Source organism: Spermophilus citellus, assembly GCF_964194105.1.
Source record: "Spermophilus citellus genome assembly, chromosome: 15".
Lineage (NCBI taxonomy): Eukaryota > Metazoa > Chordata > Mammalia > Rodentia > Sciuridae > Spermophilus > Spermophilus citellus.
The window spans coordinates 12,727,683-12,742,702 of record NC_138195.1 but is presented as its reverse complement, the minus strand read 5'-3'; positions in this window follow the sequence as shown (position 1 = coordinate 12,742,702).

Here is a 15,020-nt window from a genome sequence, read left to right as displayed (position 1 = left end):
TAGAGTTCCAACTACATGTACCCACATAGGAGAAAACAGAGTGAAACCTAAAAATTAAAACTGTTACTGCCAACTAACGGTTTAACACAGAAGAACGAAATTTGGTGAGCCAAGAGGGATTTGGGTACTGATCATTACCTGAAAGTGTCATCAAGTTTGGGTGAAAAATGTGTGTTGAGATGTCAGGAAACTCGTAGGTTTTTGGAAGCTTGGCAACCCCTTTCCATGAAAGTGATTTGCGCCAGTCTCTGCTTAGGGCTACATCAATAGGAAACAAACCCTAGAGATAGAAGTTGGAACTACTTGATTTTGTCAAGTTTCAAAGAGCCAGCACAAACCGTTTTTTATTTAGAGTTCCAACTACATGTATCCATGTAGGAGAAAACTGAGTGAAACCTAAAAATTAAAACTGTTACTGCCAATGAACGGTTTAACCCAGAAGAACAAAATTTGGTGAACCAAGTGGGATTGGGGTACTGATCATTACCTGAAAGGGTCATCAAATTGGGTGAAAAAATGTGTGCTGAGATTTCAGGAAACTCGTAGTTTTTTGGAAGCTTGGCAATCCCTTTCCATGAAAGTGATTTTTGCCAGTCTCTGCTTAGGGCTACATCAATAGGAAACAAACCATAGAGATAGAACTTGGAACTACTTAATTGTTTCAAGTTTCAAAGAGCTAGCACAAACCGTGTTTGATTTAGAGTTCCAACTACATGTATCCATATAGGAGGAAACAGAGTGAAACCTAAAATTTAAAACTGTTACTGCCAACAAACGGTTTAACCTAGAAGAACGAAATTTGGTGAGCCAAGTGGGATTGGGGTACTGATCATTACCTGAAAGTGTCATCAAGATTGGGTGAAAAAATGTGTGCTGAGATTTCAAAAAACTCGTAGTTTTTTGGAAGCTTTGCAACCGCATTCCATGAAAGTGATTTGCGCCAGTCTCTGCTTAGTGCTACATCAATTGGAAACAAAAAACAGAGATAGAACTTGGAACTACTTTATTTTGTCATTTTTCAAAGAGCTAGCACAAACCGTGTTTGATTTAGAGTTCCAACTACATGTATCCATATAGGAGGAAACGGAGTGAAACCTAAAAATTAAAACTGTTCCTGCCAATGAATGGTTTAACCTAGAAGAACGAAATTTGGTGAGCCAAGTGGGATTGGGGTACTGATCATTACCTGAAAGTGTCATCAAGATTGGGTGAAAAAATGTGTTTTGATATTTCAGGAAACTCGTAGTTTTTTGGAAGCTTGGCAACCCCTTTTCATGACAGTGATTTGCGCCAGTCTCTGCTTAGGGCTACATCAATAGGAAACAATCCATAGATTAGAACTTCTATCTACTTGGATTGTGTCAAGTTTCAAAGAGCTAGCACAAACGGTGTTTGATTTAGAGTTCCAACTACATGTATCCATATAAGAGAAAACAGAGTGAAACCTAAAAATTAAAACTGTTACTGCCAACGAACGGTTTAACTTAGAAGAATGAAATTTGGTGAGCCAAGTGGGATTGGGGTACTGATCATTACCTGAAAGTGTCATCACGATTGGGTGAAAGAATGTGTGCTGAGATTTCAGGAAACTCGTAGTTTTTTGGAAGCTTGGCAATCCCTTTCCATGAAAGGGATTTGTGCCAGTCTCTGCTTAGGGCTACATAAATAGGAAACAAATCATAGAGATAGAACGTGGAACTACATGATTGTGTCAAGTTTCAAAGAGCTAGCACACACCGTGTTTGATTTAGAGTTCCAACTACATGTATCCATATGGGAGAAAACAGAGTGAAACCTAAAAATTAAAACTCTGACTGCCAACAAACGGTTTAACCTAGAAGAACGAAATTTGGTGAGCCAAGTGGGATTGAGGTACTGATCATTACCTGAAAGTGTCATCAAGATTGGGTGAAAAAATGTGTGGTGAGATTTCAGGAAACTCGTAGTTTTTTAGAAGCCTTGAAACCCCTTTCCATGTAAGTGATTTGCGCCAGTCTCTGCTTAGGGCTACATCAATAGGAAACAAACCATAGAGATAGAACTTGGAACTACTTGATTGTGTCAAGTTTCAAAGAGCTAGCACAAACCGTGTTTGATTTAGAGTTCCAACTCCATGTACCCACATAGGAGAAAACAGAGTGAAACCTAAAAATTAAAACTGTGACTGCCAACCAACGGTTTAAACTAGAAGAACGAAATTTGGTGAGCCAAGTGGGATTGGGGTACTGATCATTACCTGAAAGTGTCATCCAGATTGGGTGAAAAAATGTGTGCTGAGATTTCAGGAAACTCGTAGTTCTTTGGAAGCTTGGCAACCGCTTTCCATGAAAGTGATTTGCGCCAGTCTCTGCTTAGGGCTACATCAATTGGAATCAAACCACAGAGATAGAACTTGGAACTACTTTATTTAGTCATTTTTCAAAGAGCTAGCACAAACCGTGTTTGATTTACAGTTCCAACTACATGTATCCATATAGGAGGAAACGGAGTGAAACCTAAAAATTAAAACTGTTACTGCCAATGAATGGTTTAACCTAGAAGAAAGAAACTTGGTGAGCCAAGTGGGATTGGGGTACTGATCATTACCTGAAAGTGTCATCAAAATTGGGTGAAAAAATGTGTTTTGAGATTTCAGGAAACTCGTAGTTTTTTGGAAGCTTGGCAATCCCTTTCCATGAAAGTGATTTGCGCCAGTCTTTGCTTAGGGCTACATCAATAGGAAACAAACCATAGAGATAGAACTTGCAACTACTTTATTTAGTCATTTTTCAAAGAGCTAGCACAAACCTTGTTTGATTTAGAGTTCCAACTCCATGTATCCATATAGGAGAAAACAGAGTGAAACCTAAAAATTAAAACTGTTACTGCCAACGTACGGTTTAACCTAGAAGAACGAAATTTGGTGAGCCAAGTGGGATTGGGGTACTGATCATTACCTGAAAGTGTCATGAAGATTGGGTGAAAAAATGTGTGCTCAGATTTCACGAAAGTTGTGAATTTTTGGAAGCTTAGCAACCCCTTTCCATGAAAGTGATTTGCACCAATCTCTGCTTAGGGCTACAAAAATAGGAAACAAACCATAGAGATAGAACATGGAACTACTTGATTGTGTCAAGTTTCAAAGAGCTAGCACAAACCGTGTTTGATTTAGAGTTCCAACTACATGTACCCACATAGGAGAAAACAGAGTGAAACCTAAAAATTAAAACTGTTACTGCCAACTAACGGTTTAACACAGAAGAACGAAATTTGGTGAGCCAAGAGGGATTTGGGTACTGATCATTACCTGAAAGTGTCATCAAGTTTGGGTGAAAAAATGTGTGCTGAGATGTCAGGAAACTCGTAGGTTTTTGGAAGCTTGGCAACCCCTTTCCATGAAAGTGATTTGCGCCAGTCTCTGCTTAGGGCTACATCAATAGGAAACAAACCCTAGAGATAGAAGTTGGAACTACTTGATTTTGTCAAGTTTCAAAGAGCCAGCACAAACCGTTTTTTATTTAGAGTTCCAACTACATGTATCCATGTAGGAGAAAACTGAGTGAAACCTAAAAATTAAAACTGTTACTGCGAATGAACGGTTTAACCCAGAAGAACAAAATTTGGTGAACCAAGTGGGATTGGGGTACTGATCTTACCTGAAAGTGTCATGAAGATTGGGTGAAAAAATGTGTGCTGAGATTTCAGGAAAATCGTAGTTTTTTGGAAGCATGGCAACCCCTTTCCATTAAAGTGATTTGCGCCAGTCTCTGCTTAGAGCTACATCAATAGGAAACAAACCATAGAGATAGAACTTGGAACTACTTAATTGTTTCAAGTTTCAAAGAGCTAGCACAAACCGTGTTTGATTTAGAGTTCCAACTACATGTATCCATATAGGAGAAAACAGAGTGAAACCTAAAAATTAAAACTGTTACTGCCAACAAACGGTTTAACCTAGAAGAACGAAATTTGGTGAGCCAAGTGGGATTGGGGTACTGATCATTACCTGAAAGTGTCATCCAGATTGGGTGAAAAAATGTGTGCTGAGATTTCAGAAAACTCGTAGTTTTTTGGAAGCTTGGCAATCGCTTTCAATGAAAGTGATTTGCGCCAGTCTCTGCTTAGTGCTACATCAATTGGAAACAAACCACAGAGATAGAACTTGGAACTACTTTATTTAGTCATTTTTCAAAGAGCTAGCACAAACCGTGTTTGATTTAGAGTTCCAACTACATGTATCCATATATGAGGAAACGGAGTGAAACCTAAAAATTAATACTGTTACTGCCAATGAATGGTTTAACCTAGAAGAAAGAAACTTGGTGAGCCAAGTGGGATTGGGGTACTGATCATTACCTGAAAGTGTCATCAAGATTGGGTGAAAAAATGTGTGCTGAGATGTCAGGAAACTCGTAGGTTTTTGGAAGCTTGGCAACCCCTTTCCATGAAAGTGATTTTTGCCAGTCTCTGCTTAGGGCTACATCAATAGGAAACAAACCATAGAGATAGAACTTGGAACTACTTGATTGTGTCAAGTTTCAAAGAGCTAGCACAAACCGTGTTTGATTTAGAGTTCCAATACATGTATCCATATAGGAGAAAACAGAGTGAAACCTAAAAATTAAAACTGTTACTGCCAACGAACGGTTTAACCTAGAAGAACGAAATTTGGTGAGCCAAGTGGGATTCGGGTACTGATCATTACCTGAAAGTGTCATCAAGTTTGGGTGAAAGAATGTGTGCTGAGATTTCAGGAAACTCGTAGTTTTTTGGAAGCTTGGCAATCCCTTTCCATGAAAGGGATTTGTGCCAGTCTCTGCTTAGGGCTACATCAATAGGAAACAAATCATAGAGATAGAACTTGGAACTACATGATTGTGTCAAGTTTCAAAGAGCTAGCACAAACCGTGTTTGATTTAGAGTTCCAACTACATGTATCCATATAGGAGAAAACAGAGTGAAACCTAAAAATTAAAACTGTTACTGCCAACCAACGGTTTAACCTAGAAGAACGAAATTTGGTGAGCCAAGTGGGATTGGGGTACTGATCATTACCTGAAAGTGTCATCAAGATTGGGTGAAAAAATGTGTGCAGAAATTTCAGGAAACTCGTAGTTTTTTGGAAGCTTGGCAATCCCTTTCCATGAAAGTGATTTGCGCCAGTCTTTGCTTAGGGCTACATCAATAGGAAACAAATCATAGAGATAGAACTTGGAACTACTTGATTATGTCAAGTTTCAAAGAGCTAGCACAAACCGTGTTTGATTTAGAGTTCCAACTACATGTTCCCACATAGGAAAAAACAGAGTGAAACCTAAAAATTAAATCTGTTACTGCCAACGAACGGTTTAACCTAGAAGAACGAAATTTGGTGAGCCAAGTGGGATTGGGGTACTGATCATTACCTGAAAGTGTCATGAAGATTGGGTGAAAAAATGTGTGCTCAGATTTCACGAAATTTGTGAATTTTTGGAAGCTTAGCAACCCCTTTCCATGAAAGTGATTTGCACCAATCTCTGCTTAGGGCTACATCAATAGGAAACAAACCATAGAGATAGAACATGGAACTACTTGATTGTGTCAAGTTTCAAAGAGCTAGCACAAACCGTGTTTGATTTAGAGTTCCAACTACATGTACCCACATAGGAGAAAACAGAGTGAAACCTAAAAATTAAAACTGTTAATGCCAACTAACGGTTTAACACAGAAGAACGAAATTTGGTGAGCCAAGAGGGATTTGGGTACTGATCATTACCTGAAAGTGTCATCAAGTTTGGGTGAAAAAATGTGTGTTGAGATGTCAGGAAACTCGTAGGTTTTTGGAAGCTTGGCAACCCCTTTCCATGAAAGTGATTTGCGCCAGTCTCTGCTTAGGGCTACATCAATAGGAAACAAACCCTAGAGATAGAAGTTGGAACTACTTGATTGTGTCAAGTTTCAAAGAGCCAGCACAAACCGTTTTTTATTTAGAGTTCCAACTACATGTATCCATGTAGGAGAAAACTGAGTGAAACCTAAAAATTAAAACTGTTACTGCCAATGAACGGTTTAACCCAGAAGAACAAAATTTGGTGAACCAAGTGGGATTGGGGTACTGATCATTACCTGAAAGGGTCATCAAATTGGGTGAAAAAATGTGTGCTGAGATTTCAGGAAACTCGTAGTTTTTTGGAAGCTTGGCAATCCCTTTCCATGAAAGTGATTTTTGCCAGTCTCTGCTTAGGGCTACATCAATAGGAAACAAACCATAGAGATAGAACTTGGAACTACTTAATTGTTTCAAGTTTCAAAGAGCTAGCACAAACCGTGTTTGATTTAGAGTTCCAACTACATGTATCCATATAGGAGGAAACAGAGTGAAACCTAAAATTTAAAACTGTTACTGCCAACAAACGGTTTAACCTAGAAGAACGAAATTTGGTGAGCCAAGTGGGATTGGGGTACTGATCATTACCTGAAAGTGTCATCAAGATTGGGTGAAAAAATGTGTGCTGAGATTTCAAAAAACTCGTAGTTTTTTGGAAGCTTTGCAACCGCATTCCATGAAAGTGATTTGCGCCAGTCTCTGCTTAGTGCTACATCAATTGGAAACAAAAAACAGAGATAGAACTTGGAACTACTTTATTTTGTCATTTTTCAAAGAGCTAGCACAAACCGTGTTTGATTTAGAGTTCCAACTACATGTATCCATATAGGAGGAAACGGAGTGAAACCTAAAAATTAAAACTGTTCCTGCCAATGAATGGTTTAACCTAGAAGAACGAAATTTGGTGAGCCAAGTGGGATTGGGGTACTGATCATTACCTGAAAGTGTCATCAAGATTGGGTGAAAAAATGTGTTTTGATATTTCAGGAAACTCGTAGTTTTTTGGAAGCTTGGCAACCCCTTTTCATGACAGTGATTTGCGCCAGTCTCTGCTTAGGGCTACATCAATAGGAAACAATCCATAGATTAGAACTTCTATCTACTTGGATTGTGTCAAGTTTCAAAGAGCTAGCACAAACGGTGTTTGATTTAGAGTTCCAACTACATGTATCCATATAAGAGAAAACAGAGTGAAACCTAAAAATTAAAACTGTTACTGCCAACGAACGGTTTAACTTAGAAGAATGAAATTTGGTGAGCCAAGTGGGATTGGGGTACTGATCATTACCTGAAAGTGTCATCACGATTGGGTGAAAGAATGTGTGCTGAGATTTCAGGAAACTCGTAGTTTTTTGGAAGCTTGGCAATCCCTTTCCATGAAAGGGATTTGTGCCAGTCTCTGCTTAGGGCTACATAAATAGGAAACAAATCATAGAGATAGAACGTGGAACTACATGATTGTGTCAAGTTTCAAAGAGCTAGCACACACCGTGTTTGATTTAGAGTTCCAACTACATGTATCCATATGGGAGAAAACAGAGTGAAACCTAAAAATTAAAACTCTGACTGCCAACAAACGGTTTAACCTAGAAGAACGAAATTTGGTGAGCCAAGTGGGATTGAGGTACTGATCATTACCTGAAAGTGTCATCAAGATTGGGTGAAAAAATGTGTGGTGAGATTTCAGGAAACTCGTAGTTTTTTAGAAGCCTTGAAACCCCTTTCCATGTAAGTGATTTGCGCCAGTCTCTGCTTAGGGCTACATCAATAGGAAACAAACCATAGAGATAGAACTTGGAACTACTTGATTGTGTCAAGTTTCAAAGAGCTAGCACAAACCGTGTTTGATTTAGAGTTCCAACTCCATGTACCCACATAGGAGAAAACAGAGTGAAACCTAAAAATTAAAACTGTGACTGCCAACCAACGGTTTAAACTAGAAGAACGAAATTTGGTGAGCCAAGTGGGATTGGGGTACTGATCATTACCTGAAAGTGTCATCCAGATTGGGTGAAAAAATGTGTGCTGAGATTTCAGGAAACTCGTAGTTCTTTGGAAGCTTGGCAACCGCTTTCCATGAAAGTGATTTGCGCCAGTCTCTGCTTAGGGCTACATCAATTGGAATCAAACCACAGAGATAGAACTTGGAACTACTTTATTTAGTCATTTTTCAAAGAGCTAGCACAAACCGTGTTTGATTTACAGTTCCAACTACATGTATCCATATAGGAGGAAACGGAGTGAAACCTAAAAATTAAAACTGTTACTGCCAATGAATGGTTTAACCTAGAAGAAAGAAACTTGGTGAGCCAAGTGGGATTGGGGTACTGATCATTACCTGAAAGTGTCATCAAAATTGGGTGAAAAAATGTGTTTTGAGATTTCAGGAAACTCGTAGTTTTTTGGAAGCTTGGCAATCCCTTTCCATGAAAGTGATTTGCGCCAGTCTTTGCTTAGGGCTACATCAATAGGAAACAAACCATAGAGATAGAACTTGCAACTACTTTATTTAGTCATTTTTCAAAGAGCTAGCACAAACCTTGTTTGATTTAGAGTTCCAACTCCATGTATCCATATAGGAGAAAACAGAGTGAAACCTAAAAATTAAAACTGTTACTGCCAACGTACGGTTTAACCTAGAAGAACGAAATTTGGTGAGCCAAGTGGGATTGGGGTACTGATCATTACCTGAAAGTGTCATGAAGATTGGGTGAAAAAATGTGTGCTCAGATTTCACGAAAGTTGTGAATTTTTGGAAGCTTAGCAACCCCTTTCCATGAAAGTGATTTGCACCAATCTCTGCTTAGGGCTACAAAAATAGGAAACAAACCATAGAGATAGAACATGGAACTACTTGATTGTGTCAAGTTTCAAAGAGCTAGCACAAACCGTGTTTGATTTAGAGTTCCAACTACATGTACCCACATAGGAGAAAACAGAGTGATACCTAAAAATTAAAACTGTTACTGCCAACTAACGGTTTAACACAGAAGAACGAAATTTGGTGAGCCAAGAGGGATTTGGGTACTGATCATTACCTGAAAGTGTCATCAAGTTTGGGTGAAAAAATGTGTGCTGAGATGTCAGGAAACTCGTAGGTTTTTGGAAGCTTGGCAACCCCTTTCCATGAAAGTGATTTGCGCCAGTCTCTGCTTAGGGCTACATCAATAGGAAACAAACCCTAGAGATAGAAGTTGGAACTACTTGATTTTGTCAAGTTTCAAAGAGCCAGCACAAACCGTTTTTTATTTAGAGTTCCAACTACATGTATCCATGTAGGAGAAAACTGAGTGAAACCTAAAAATTAAAACTGTTACTGCGAATGAACGGTTTAACCCAGAAGAACAAAATTTGGTGAACCAAGTGGGATTGGGGTACTGATCTTACCTGAAAGTGTCATGAAGATTGGGTGAAAAAATGTGTGCTGAGATTTCAGGAAAATCGTAGTTTTTTGGAAGCATGGCAACCCCTTTCCATTAAAGTGATTTGCGCCAGTCTCTGCTTAGAGCTACATCAATAGGAAACAAACCATAGAGATAGAACTTGGAACTACTTAATTGTTTCAAGTTTCAAAGAGCTAGCACAAACCGTGTTTGATTTAGAGTTCCAACTACATGTATCCATATAGGAGAAAACAGAGTGAAACCTAAAAATTAAAACTGTTACTGCCAACAAACGGTTTAACCTAGAAGAACGAAATTTGGTGAGCCAAGTGGGATTGGGGTACTGATCATTACCTGAAAGTGTCATCCAGATTGGGTGAAAAAATGTGTGCTGAGATTTCAGAAAACTCGTAGTTTTTTGGAAGCTTGGCAATCGCTTTCAATGAAAGTGATTTGCGCCAGTCTCTGCTTAGTGCTACATCAATTGGAAACAAACCACAGAGATAGAACTTGGAACTACTTTATTTAGTCATTTTTCAAAGAGCTAGCACAAACCGTGTTTGATTTAGAGTTCCAACTACATGTATCCATATATGAGGAAACGGAGTGAAACCTAAAAATTAATACTGTTACTGCCAATGAATGGTTTAACCTAGAAGAAAGAAACTTGGTGAGCCAAGTGGGATTGGGGTACTGATCATTACCTGAAAGTGTCATCAAGATTGGGTGAAAAAATGTGTGCTGAGATGTCAGGAAACTCGTAGGTTTTTGGAAGCTTGGCAACCCCTTTCCATGAAAGTGATTTTTGCCAGTCTCTGCTTAGGGCTACATCAATAGGAAACAAACCATAGAGATAGAACTTGGAACTACTTGATTGTGTCAAGTTTCAAAGAGCTAGCACAAACCGTGTTTGATTTAGAGTTCCAATACATGTATCCATATAGGAGAAAACAGAGTGAAACCTAAAAATTAAAACTGTTACTGCCAACGAACGGTTTAACCTAGAAGAACGAAATTTGGTGAGCCAAGTGGGATTCGGGTACTGATCATTACCTGAAAGTGTCATCAAGTTTGGGTGAAAGAATGTGTGCTGAGATTTCAGGAAACTCGTAGTTTTTTGGAAGCTTGGCAATCCCTTTCCATGAAAGGGATTTGTGCCAGTCTCTGCTTAGGGCTACATCAATAGGAAACAAATCATAGAGATAGAACTTGGAACTACATGATTGTGTCAAGTTTCAAAGAGCTAGCACAAACCGTGTTTGATTTAGAGTTCCAACTACATGTATCCATATAGGAGAAAACAGAGTGAAACCTAAAAATTAAAACTGTTACTGCCAACCAACGGTTTAACCTAGAAGAACGAAATTTGGTGAGCCAAGTGGGATTGGGGTACTGATCATTACCTGAAAGTGTCATCAAGATTGGGTGAAAAAATGTGTGCAGAAATTTCAGGAAACTCGTAGTTTTTTGGAAGCTTGGCAATCCCTTTCCATGAAAGTGATTTGCGCCAGTCTTTGCTTAGGGCTACATCAATAGGAAACAAATCATAGAGATAGAACTTGGAACTACTTGATTATGTCAAGTTTCAAAGAGCTAGCACAAACCGTGTTTGATTTAGAGTTCCAACTACATGTTCCCACATAGGAAAAAACAGAGTGAAACCTAAAAATTAAATCTGTTACTGCCAACGAACGGTTTAACCTAGAAGAACGAAATTTGGTGAGCCAAGTGGGATTGGGGTACTGATCATTACCTGAAAGTGTCATGAAGATTGGGTGAAAAAATGTGTGCTCAGATTTCACGAAATTTGTGAATTTTTGGAAGCTTAGCAACCCCTTTCCATGAAAGTGATTTGCACCAATCTCTGCTTAGGGCTACATCAATAGGAAACAAACCATAGAGATAGAACATGGAACTACTTGATTGTGTCAAGTTTCAAAGAGCTAGCACAAACCGTGTTTGATTTAGAGTTCCAACTACATGTACCCACATAGGAGAAAACAGAGTGAAACCTAAAAATTAAAACTGTTAATGCCAACTAACGGTTTAACACAGAAGAACGAAATTTGGTGAGCCAAGAGGGATTTGGGTACTGATCATTACCTGAAAGTGTCATCAAGTTTGGGTGAAAAAATGTGTGTTGAGATGTCAGGAAACTCGTAGGTTTTTGGAAGCTTGGCAACCCCTTTCCATGAAAGTGATTTGCGCCAGTCTCTGCTTAGGGCTACATCAATAGGAAACAAACCCTAGAGATAGAAGTTGGAACTACTTGATTGTGTCAAGTTTCAAAGAGCCAGCACAAACCGTTTTTTATTTAGAGTTCCAACTACATGTATCCATGTAGGAGAAAACTGAGTGAAACCTAAAAATTAAAACTGTTACTGCCAATGAACGGTTTAACCCAGAAGAACAAAATTTGGTGAACCAAGTGGGATTGGGGTACTGATCATTACCTGAAAGGGTCATCAAATTGGGTGAAAAAATGTGTGCTGAGATTTCAGGAAACTCGTAGTTTTTTGGAAGCTTGGCAATCCCTTTCCATGAAAGTGATTTTTGCCAGTCTCTGCTTAGGGCTACATCAATAGGAAACAAACCATAGAGATAGAACTTGGAACTACTTAATTGTTTCAAGTTTCAAAGAGCTAGCACAAACCGTGTTTGATTTAGAGTTCCAACTACATGTATCCATATAGGAGGAAACAGAGTGAAACCTAAAATTTAAAACTGTTACTGCCAACAAACGGTTTAACCTAGAAGAACGAAATTTGGTGAGCCAAGTGGGATTGGGGTACTGATCATTACCTGAAAGTGTCATCAAGATTGGGTGAAAAAATGTGTGCTGAGATTTCAAAAAACTCGTAGTTTTTTGGAAGCTTTGCAACCGCATTCCATGAAAGTGATTTGCGCCAGTCTCTGCTTAGTGCTACATCAATTGGAAACAAAAAACAGAGATAGAACTTGGAACTACTTTATTTTGTCATTTTTCAAAGAGCTAGCACAAACCGTGTTTGATTTACAGTTCCAACTACATGTATCCATATAGGAGGAAACGGAGTGAAACCTAAAAATTAAAACTGTTACTGCCAATGAATGGTTTAACCTAGAAGAACGAAATTTGGTGAGCCAAGTGGGATTGGGGTACTGATCATTACCTGAAAGTGTCATCAAGATTGGGTGAAAAAATGTGTTTTGATATTTCAGGACACTCGTAGTTTTTTGGAAGCTTGGCAACCCCTTTTCATGACAGTGATTTGCTCCAGTCTCTGCTTAGGGCTACATCAATAGGAAACAATCCATAGATTAGAACTTCAAACTACTTGGATTGTGTCAAGTTTCAAAGAGCTAGCACAAACGGTGTTTGATTTAGAGTTCCAACTACATGTATCCATATAGGAGAAAACAGAGTGAAACCTAAAAATTAAAACTGTTACTGCCAACGAACGGTTTAACCTAGAAGAATGAAATTTGGTGAGCCAAGTGGGATTGGGGTACTGATCATTACCTGAAAGTGTCATCAAGATTGCGTGAAAGAATGTGTGCTGAGATTTCAGGAAACTCGTAGTTTTTTGGAAGCTTGGCAATCCCTTTCCATGAAAGGGATTTGTGCCAGTCTCTGCTTAGGGCTACATAAATAGGAAACAAATCATAGAGATAGAACGTGGAACTACATGATTGTGTCAACTTTCAAAGAGCTAGCACACACCGTGTTTGATTTAGAGTTCCAACTACATGTATCCATATGGGAGAAAACAGAGTGAAACCTAAAAATTAAAACTCTGAGTGCCAACAAACGGTTTAACCTAGAAGAACGAAATTTGGTGAGCCAAGTGGGATTGAGGTACTGATCATTACCTGAAAGTGTCATCAAGATTGGGTGAAAAAATGTGTGCTGAGATTTCAGGAAACTCGTAGTTTTTTAGAAGCCTTGAAACCCCTTTCCATGTAAGTGATTTGCGCCAGTCTCTGCTTAGGGCTACATCAATAGGAAACAAACCATAGAGATAGAACTTGGAACTACTTGATTGTGTCAAGTTTCAAAGAGCTAGCACAAACCGTGTTTGATTTAGAGTTCCAACTACATGTACCCACATAGGAGAAAACAGAGTGAAACCTAAAAATTAAAACTGTTACTGCGAATGAACGGTTTAACCCAGAAGAACAAAATTTGGTGAACCAAGTGGGATTGGGGTACTGATCATTACCTGAAAGTGTCATCAAGATTGGGTGAAAAAATGTGTGCTGAGATTTCAGGAAACTCGTAGTTTTTTGGAAGCTTGGCAACCCCTTTCCATGAAAGTGATTTGCGCCAGTCTCTTCTTAGGGCTACATCAATAGGAAAAAAACCATAGAGATAGAACTTGGAACTACTTCATTGTGTGAAGTTTCAAAGAGCTAGCACAAACCGTGTTTGATTTAGAGTTCCAACTACATGTATCCATAGAGGAGAAAACAGAGTGAAACCTAAAAATTAAAACTGTGACTGCCAACGAACGTTTTAACCTAGAAGAACGAAATTTGGTGAGCCAAGTGGGATTGGGGTACTGATCATTACCTGAAAGTGTCATTAAGATTCGGTGAAAAAATGTGTGCTGTTATTTCAGGAAACTCGTAGTTTTTTGGAAGCTTGGCAACCCCTTTCCATGTAAGTGATTTGCGCCAGTCTCTATTTAGCGCTACATCAATAGGAAACAAACCATAGAGATAGAACTTGGAACTACTTTATTTTGTCATTTTTCAAAGAGCTAGCACAAACCGTGTTTGATTTAGAGTTCCAACTACATGTATCCATATTGGAGGGAACAGAGTGAAACCTAAAAATTAAAACTGTTACTGCCAATGAACGGTTTAACCCAGAAGAACAAAATTTGGTGAAGCAAGTGGGATTGGGGTACTGATCATTACCTGAAAGTGTCATCAAGATTGGGTGAAAAAATGTGTGCTGTGATTTCAGGAAACTCGTAGTTTTTTGGAAGCTTGGCAACCCCTTTCCATGAAAGTGATTTTTGCCAGTCTCTGCTTAGGGCTACATCAATAGGAAACAAACCATAGAGATAGAACTTGGAACTACTTGATTGTGTCAAGTTTCAAAGAGCTAGCACAAACCGTGTTTGATTTAGAGTTCCAATACATGTATCCATATAGGAGAAAACAGAGTGAAACCTAAAAATTAAAACTGTTACTGCCAACGAACGGTTTAATCTAGAAGAACGAAATTTGGTGAGCCAAGTGGGATTCGGGTACTGATCATTACCTGAAAGTGTCATCAAGTTTGGGTGAAAGAATGTGTGCTGAGATTTCAGGAAACTCGTAGTTTTTTGGAAGCTTGGCAATCCCTTTCCATGAAGGGATTTGTGCCAGTCTCTGCTTAGGGCTACATCAATAGGAAACAAATCATAGAGATAGAACTTGAAACTACATGATTGTGTCAATTTTCAAAGAGCTAGCACAAACCGTGTTTGATTTAGAGTTTCAACTACATGTATCCATATAGGAGAAAACAGAGTGAAACCTAAAAATTAAAACTGTTACTGCCAACCAACGGTTTAACCTAGAAGAACGAAATTTGGTGAGCCAAGTGGGATTGGGGTACTGATCATTACCTGAAAGTGTCATCAAGATTGGGTGAAAAAATGTGTGCAGAAATTTCAGGAAACTCGTAGTTTTTTGGAAGCTAGGCAATCCCTTTCCATGAAAGTGATTTGCGCCAGTCTTTGCTTAGGGCTACATCAATAGGAAAAAAATCATAGAGATAGAACTTGGAACTACTTGATTGTGTCAAGTTTCAAAGAGCT